Source organism: Loxodonta africana, chromosome 2 (assembly GCF_030014295.1).
Source record: "Loxodonta africana isolate mLoxAfr1 chromosome 2, mLoxAfr1.hap2, whole genome shotgun sequence".
NCBI classification, from domain to species: domain Eukaryota; kingdom Metazoa; phylum Chordata; class Mammalia; order Proboscidea; family Elephantidae; genus Loxodonta; species Loxodonta africana.
Window position 1 is genome coordinate 104,986,371 of NC_087343.1, and position 8,985 is coordinate 104,995,355.

The 8,985-nt window shown below is 33.5% G+C and overlaps 1 pseudogene; it reads right to left on the minus strand.

Moving 5' to 3' along the window:
• Positions 1 to 8,625: 8,625 nt before the first annotated feature.
• LOC111751838 (5S ribosomal RNA) lies at positions 8,626 to 8,744 on the minus strand (annotated as a pseudogene).
• Positions 8,745 to 8,985: the final 241 nt, after the last annotated feature.

Sequence of the window (8,985 nt, forward strand, 5' to 3'; positions counted from 1 at the left end):
TAATTTTCCAATCCAAGTTCTGAATCCTTTATATTTTCCCTAAATTGACCTTGCAACGTGAAGTTTTCTTTGTTTCTCCTCTTTCTCTCCCCTGACTGTATCATTCCCAGCTGAAAGAAGGCAACTGACACTTTTAATATTCTGCTACAAGGTCACTACTGAATCATGAGGCACATTTTCTACCTCCCAAAATGCTGCAGGCAACAGTTCTTGCCATTTCTTTAATACTACAAAACATATGTCGCCATCTTTCCAGACTCCAATAGCAGTTTTGTCACCACCCCTCAGGGATCCAAACACTGCCCAGTCCCAAAGTCAATACCACAACTTTTAGGTTTGTATTTCAGCAACCATGCTGAAATAATTTATTGTTGCTTTAAGTCAGAAATAGGTAAATGATTCAGAAATTACCTATTTCTGACTTAAAGCAACAATAAATGATTATTTCTCACAATTGTATCAGTTGGCTTGGTAGTTCTTCTGCAGCTTTACCCTGGGCTCACTCATGTAGATACATTTAACTAGAGGATCTATTAGGACCTCAGCTTGTTTGAGACATTTATGATGGCTGCCTCTCTTTCCATATGGTTTTTTATCCTCCAGAGGTCTGGAATGCACATAGTGGCATCAATGTTTCATGAGGCAAGCCCCAACGTCCAAGCACTTTTCCCATTGGTGAAAACAAGTTACCTGGCCAAACCCTTGTGGGAGAGGACCACACAAGAATATGAATAGTGAGAAACGTGATTCATTGGATTCCATTATTTTAACAAAGTGATACATAATCCATAATCTTATTTTTTAGTAATAGAAAAACGCTGGAGTATGTAGTCATATAGAAATCTCTAAACAGGTGATAGAAATTGAACTTAAAATTTTCTCAAGATCTCAGTACTATTTCTTGATGTTACTTATTCCTACAAGGAAATAATTTCTACTGTCAATCCCGATACTATTTCTAGTCATGAATCTGACAAATTCTGGTTGAAAATACTAGTCCTTGGTTAACATAGACTATTTCCTATAGAGCATCTTAGAATGAGAAGCAAATTCCAATTTCCTTTTTAGGTTATTCTTCCTCTTTCTAAATTTCCTCTTTTTAATATTGGTATGTAGAGTCTCAGTTGGGATAAGAATGTCTAAAAAAGCACTCAAGTGGACAGAGCACTTTGATTTTATGCCCCAATGATGTCAGAGGAAAGGCAGCTCTTCTGACGATTGTTTTATTAATGCATTTAAACCTCATTTTTCCTATTTCATAGAATAGGGATGATAACAGTACCTGCCTCATGGGACATTATGATAATTAAATAAAGTAATGCATGTGAGTGCTTAGCAAAGTACATAGTACAAGATAAAATAAAGTACAAGATAGGTGCTCAATAAATGGAATTCAGTGTTATCATATCTCTGCAAATTAATTCATTTTCTTTTGCCTAATTTACTGTAAATTAATTTCTGTTATTTGCAACCTAAGAACTCTAAATGAGTCAATGTATAAATAGAATTGAAATAAAATAATCTGTTTCAAAAAACATCAAATATTTGCAGTTGCCATTAGGCAATGTAGGTTTTAAGTTGTTTATGAGAGCTAACATAAAATTCTGGAGTCAGCTGAAAGTTTCAATTTTTAGAACAACTTTTCTAACTTCCCCTGCCCAGTGCAAAATTAATCACACCCTCAAATATGTCCTCAGAGAGTTTGGATCCTTGCAGGACTATGCGTTGCAAGAAGGTGTAGAGGAAATACTATATTTTTAAAGGTAGATAAAAATGTACTTATATTATATTATGATTATTTTCCAGCATTTCCTTTTTCCTAAATTGTGAGCTAATTGAGGACAAAGGACCTCATTTAGTTCTTATTTTTTGTATATGTAGTACCTATTTCAATGTCTGGCACTTTTAGCAGATCAATAAAAAAAATAATTAAATTGATTTGTTGCCCAGAGCTCCTTGTGAGGAATCAATAGGTATGCAGGAATGTTTGCTTTGTGAATCTTTGTAGAAATAATCCAGTAATAGTCTTCAAAGTCATACAAGAAATAGTTGATGGCTGATAGATGTTTTTTAAAAAGAAAGAAGTTAAAATTAAGAGGGCTTACAAACTGAAGTATCATAACTGATGCCAACTATTGGACATCTGTTACAATGTTATGATAAGGTCCCTTACTATATGTTTGGAGTCAGCTGGTCAATATTAAGCACCCAGAAGTTGCATGGCAGGCTACTGGAATCTGGAACACTTAAAAATTTTATTTCTAGCCAAAAGAATTTTCATCATCTATGGAGATGTTCTTATTAATATTGTAATTGCAACTAATCAGCAATTCTAGGGTTTTTAATGATATCTGCTTTCTGAAATTACTTCAGGCTTTGTGAAGTTTGTTAGTAGCTGAAAAGTGAAATAAGCCTTCCATTCCTCTTGCTACTTTAATCTCCTTCAGTTCCCTAATAATCTTTGATGCATTTGAGAGCAGAAGACAGAATTTCTGAAGATTCCTTATGTTTTAAAGGTAGAATTGAAAGTCTGATCATGCTTGTCTCTTAGTGTAATTAACACAGTGAGAACATTAAGCTAATAAGGTTAAACCCATGGGTTTAACTGCCAAATATGCTGGGCTAGGCTCCAAAGCCAGAAAATCAATATTTTAAGATGAGTGGCAAAAACACTAGACTTAGAGGAATATGACACAAGTTTGAATTTTATTTCTTCCACTTACTGTGTAACCTTGGGCAAGTTAATTAGCCCTTTTGGATTAAAGAGTGAAAAATAAATATTAAATGAATCTGAATTAATTTTTAGAGGTATTGAGAAGATAAAATATAATAATATATTTGAAATTAATTTGTAAACTATAACACTTAATGAACACATTAGTGTAAGTTTTATTATCATTATTGGGACATGGAAAAAAGGTTTTGATAGGTTAACATAAAATCTATCACTGTTATAAAAACACTTAATGCTTGGTATTAACAAGTCTCTGGATGGTGTCTTCTATCTATCATCTATCTGTGAATGATATTATAATACTAATATTTTAGTTTAAAATGTATTGGGAATTCCAGCACTATATTTTATATATAGTACTCTGTCTTTTTTTTTTTCTATATTACTTATGATCAGGTACAATAAAACTGTCAAAGAAGCTCAGAGCCTTAGGGAAATGGGTAAGTGGGTTTTTTGGTTTATAGTTTGGGGCTTTAAGGAAAAAAAATCTATGTCAGCTTCTTGGTGTGTTGGCATTGATACTCTACCATATTTGCTTGTATTTGGGGGAATAATTTTAATGTAAAAGAAGGGCAATATAGCTAGCACCAGTATTACAACTATCCATACACAATACCAATTGTCGATTTTTGAAATTATTATGAGGCAAAAACCACCCAGGTCAGGAAATAGAATGTTGCCAGCCTCCCAAGAAACCCTTTCGTATTTCTCATTATAATCACAATGTCTTCCCTCCTACCACAAATAATCACTATCTTGGCATTAAATCACTTCCTTGTGATGTTCTTTTTATAGTTACATCATTCATTTATGCCCCTAGACACTATAGTCTAGCCTTGCCCATGATTATGATACCATGAAGGGTTTGGGCTGTTGGTGGCTCATCCCCCACATTCTTATAATTTGCAGGTTCGTGGAAATACCTTTCCTTCTAATTTTACTGTGAACGGTTTTCACCAGCTTTAATATTACTATGTAGTTGCTCTCTTGGTTGTTATGTGGGGAATCAGAGAGACTGAAAAACTTGCTGCCACTGCTGCTACCATCTTCCCAGGTCATTATTATCAATTTGTCATCTTTTCCACCAGTTTTTTTTCTTTCTTCTCAAAATGAAACAATGCATATGTAGCCAAAGTATCATTTTTAATTCAAAATTTCAGTCTAGTTTATCTTTCTTCCTGGGGAAAACCATCATAGTGTGTATCCTTCCGGTACATTTTAAACATTCTTAATTATGTAAATATCTTTAAGTAATGTATGGTATTGTTCTATAGGAGTGTTTTTGATTTTATATAATTGACATACCATACATGTGATTCTGAATTTTGCTTTATTCACTTAATATTTAACTTTGGACATTTAAATTCCTTTTTAATGCAACTGAAATATAATATAGCAAGCACCAATATTATAAGAATCCACACAGATAATTGTAATATTTTCAGATTTCCTTTGAATGAACGCATGAAGTTTTATTTATCCATTTCCCTGCAGATGAATGTTTAAATTATTTCTGATTTTGCACTGTGACAAACAATGGTGTGATTGGTATCCTCAGACTTGTACCCTTTACACATGTACAAGATTTTGATACACTTAAGAATGGAACTTAGAAGTATGGCTTATGTACATGACCATGGCTGTAAAAATTTGCTCTCCTACCAGCAGCTGGTAAATGCCATTTCCTTCATATCTATGCCAAGTGATATCATTCAACTTTGTAATTTTTGCCAATCTGGTGAATAAAATAACTTATGGTATTGATTTTCAAGTATTCATTTCCTGCATTACTCATGATATTAAAATTCTCTTTAAAATATTGTATAGAATACCTCTGCTTAGAGCCCAAAACTGGAAGGATTTTATCATTTCCTCACTCTTTCATTTGATATGGATGACGCTATTGAACATTTCTTTTCTCAGAATTGGATAGATTTCAATTTCCTAAACAGAGAAAAGATTGAAGTTGTCAAGGATTTCATTTTACTTGGATCCACAATCAACACCCATGGAAGCAGCGGTCAGGAAATCAAATGACATGTTGCATTGGGCAAATCTGCAAAAGACCTCTTTAAAGTGTTAAAAAGCAAAGATATCACTTTGAGGACTAAGGGCCACCTGACCCAAGCCATGGCATTTTCAATTGCCTCATTTGCATACGAAAGCTAGACAATGAATGAGGATGATTGAAGAAGGATTGATGCCTTTAAATTATGGTGTGAGAGAAAAATATTGAATATACCATGGACTGCCAGAAGAAGGAACAAATCTGTCTTGGCAGAAGTACAGCCAGAATGCTCCTTAGAAGCGAGGATGGTGAGACTATGTCTCATGTACTTTTGACGTGTTATCAAGAGGGATTAGTTGCTGGAGAAGGACATTATGCTTGGTAAAGTACAGGGTCAGTAAAAGAGAGGAAGACCCTCAATGAGGTGGAATGGCACAGTGGCTGCAACAATGGGCTCAAACAAAGCAATGATTGTGAGAATGGCATAGGATCGGACAGTGTTGTTCTGTTGTACATAGGCTCACTGTGAGTCGGAACCAGATTCACCAGCACCTAACAACAACAACAACAACCTTTATCTAATTATAACACCATGGCCTAGTGTCAGCTTCGCTATCTTATTAAATAAATTAGGACAAATTCTAGAACAAATTACATCAATTTGTTCTCCTTTCCTCTCCCTTCTTCCTCTGCCATTCTACTCCTTCTTTCTTTTCTCCTATCCTTTTCTTAATTTAATTTTTTGATCTCAGATGCTGAGGATTTAACTAAGCATATTTCTTGATTATGGCACCTGCCATCGTTAGATAAGAGTGTATTACCCATACATCCCTTCCATTTCTTTACTCATCTCCCACTTTACCCTCCATAGGTAAGTAACTGCTGTATTTAAGGCATACCTTTGTATTTATATTTTTTATTATAAATAAAATTTTTGCATAATATGTATAGTATTTCTTACTTTGGTCACTCAACTTCTGTTTTTAAGAGCTATCCAGATTGCAATGGTCATATGCTATCTGTTGCTTCCATATTAGACCAGGAAGTGATTCCACTACTTTTGCTAAGAGCTCTCCCAGAGATGGAAACCAGGCTTTATGCTTCAATTCCAAGCTAATTCAATGCTACACTAATGAACATCCTTGTACATATTTCTTGTGGGCTTGTGTAAGAATTTCTACAGTATATACACCTGGTAGAAATATTGGATGTATTTTTACTAGATATATATAGGATTTACTTTTAACTAAGTGCTGCGGGGCAATTTTCCAAAGTTGTCGCACCTGCTTATGCCCACTGAAGAAGTGAAAGAGATTTAGTTTATTTATACATTTCTTCCAAAATTTGGCATTATGCTGTTTTTGGAATTTTGCTAATCTAGTTTGTATTTAGCAATAGCTCATTGTCGTTTTAATTAGGATTTCTCCGTTATGCACAGTTTTGAGCATCTCTTTATATATTTGTTTGTCCTTAGTGAATTTTCATTCTTATGCTTTATATTTTCTTGAGGTTTCTAATTTTTTTCTTATTAATTTATAGGTATTCTTTGTGCATTCTAGTCCCATTCCAGTTTTATGTGAAAACATCTATCTATCTATCTATATATATATTAGTGTTTTAAAGATGTCATTCCATTGTCTTCTGCCTTCTATAGTTTCTGGTGTTCTCTTTCCAATATCATACATCCTTTTTTATTCCCTGTGGTTATTTTAAAGGTTTTGTTTATTTGTTTGTTTTTGCCTGTTTCAGCATTTTGATCTGATAGGTGTGAATTTGTTTGTATTTATACTTCTGGGCATTTGTTAATTACTTTTATTTATGAGTTGATGCCTTCCTTCAGGTTTTGAAAATCCTCAGTCATCATGTCTTAAAACAGGTTCGGCCCCTTACTCTTAGCCCTCTCCCTCTATAACATAACATACCATGTTATGTTTTCATTTTGCCCACATTTCTTTTTTCTCTCTGTGGTTCAGGTTAAATATTTTCTATTTATCTCCTTTGAGTTCACTAATCCTCTCTTCTATTGCATTTATCTGCTAATAATCCAATACAATTCATTCTTAATTTTAGATATTCTAATTTTTCATTCTTGGATCTCTAATTTTTAAAAACTACTATTCTGTGTTGAATTTCTCCATTTTTGCAATTATTTGAAAATATTGCTCTCAAAAGTGAAAAAATTAAAAAAGAAAATGCATCCTTGTCTGCTAACTCCAATTTATTTCTCTCTCCCATTTTATTATTTACTTATTTTCCACACACACAAAAAATAATTTTATTATGGTAAAACATATACATCAGAAAGTTTGCCATTTTAACCATTTTTTAAAAATGTACAATTAAATGATGTCAACTGCCCTCACCATGCAGTGCTACCAACATCATTATCCATTTCCAAAAGGTTTACATCATCCCAAACAGAACTTAGTACTTCTTCAGCAACAACTCTCATTCTAATGAGCTCCTGGCAGCCACTAACCTGTCTCGATGCATTTGACAATCTCAGACATTGTACATAAGTGTGATCATGTGATATTTGTTCTTTTGTGTCTGCCATCTCATTCAACATAATGTTTTCAAGGTTCATCTATCTTGCAGTGTATGACAACATTCCATTCATCTTTAACACTGAATAATATTCCATTCTGTGTCTGTATTGCTTTTTGTTTTGCATTTATCTGTTGATTAGCACTTGTGTTGTTTCTACTTTTTGGTTATTGTGAATAATGACAGCTGCAATGGACATTGGCATACACATGTCTGTCTGAATCCCTGCTCTTAAGTCTATTGGGTGTATATCTAGAAGTAGAATTGCTGGCTCATGTGGTATTTTATGCTTATTCCATTTTATAAATTTTTGTTTTAAATGCATTACAACTACACTTTCAGAAACATATATGATCATGCTTATATTTTCTTTCCCTATGTTTCCTTTTACTGGGTTAAAAAGTCTCTCTTTGATCATTTTTACAATCTTGGGTATGCATTTCTTTTTTCTCAAATATTAAGTTTAGTGCCTCAAACTTTTCCTTTTTTTTAACTGTAAATTTTTTTCCATTTACTTCTTTTCTTATCCTTTGCATTCACTTTTCTTAAGCATGTCTCTTGCAGACATGTTGTTATATCTTTTTGTTAATACAAATAAATTGTCCTTCTGTATTAAGTAGAGATTTAGAGCCATTTACATTTGCTGTGATTATTGTTACATTATGGCTTTTTCCCACCACATTATTTGATATTTAAAAATTTTTATTCTTTATTTTCTTTCAAGTTTTACATAGTACAATTTAAATTTTCTTCTTGAAGTTATCAGGCTGTGTTAGTTTGCCTTCTTATGAAAACTAGAGGTATCTGAACTGCCTTTATTTTTCCTATTATAGACAACAAATGGTTAAGATACTTGAGTCATGATTTAGAAACACAAAGTGAATGTTTTATCCTATCTTTCTCTGTACATTGTATCATGATTACTTTTATATGTCATTATAAATTATTTTTAATGGCTGCATAATATATATTGTAGAAATAAATGGTAATTATTTTCCTTTTTTCTGGGGCACTTAACAACAACAACAAAAAACAGTTGCCTTTGAGTCGATTGCAACTCACAGTGACCCTATAGGACACAGTGACCCATAGAGTCTCCAAGGAGCTGGCAGTGAATTTGATTTGCTGACCTTTCAGTTAGGAGCTGAGTTCCTGGGACATTAAAAAAAAAAAAAAAAAAAACTGTTACCATCAAGTCAATTCCAACTCATAGCAACCCCATAGGACAGAGTAGGACTGTCCCATAGAGTTTCCAAGGAGTGCCTGGGAGATTCGGACTGCCAACCTCTTGGTTAGCAGCTGTAAGTCTTAACCACTACACCACCAGGGTTTCCAAAGCCTACAGCACCCAGTATTCCCAGGCAGTCTCCCATCCAAGTACTAACCAGGGTCGACCCTGCTTAGCTTCCCAGATCAGATGAGATTGTGTGTCTTCAGGGTGGTATGGCCATAGATCTTGGGCAGTTAGGTGGTTTTAATTCCATTAGAGTCATAAACAATGCTATGAATATCTTTGTATAAAAATTGTCCAAATCTGTAGTTTCTTAGAACATTGGAATCATAAAATCATGTTTTAGAAATATAATTAATAACAAGGCACATTGAAAGAAACGTTCAAAAAAGACTTGTGATATTCATTGCTAAAGATCTTTACCAAAAGGTTATAAAATAGCCTTATTTTTAAATTGCAGTTTAA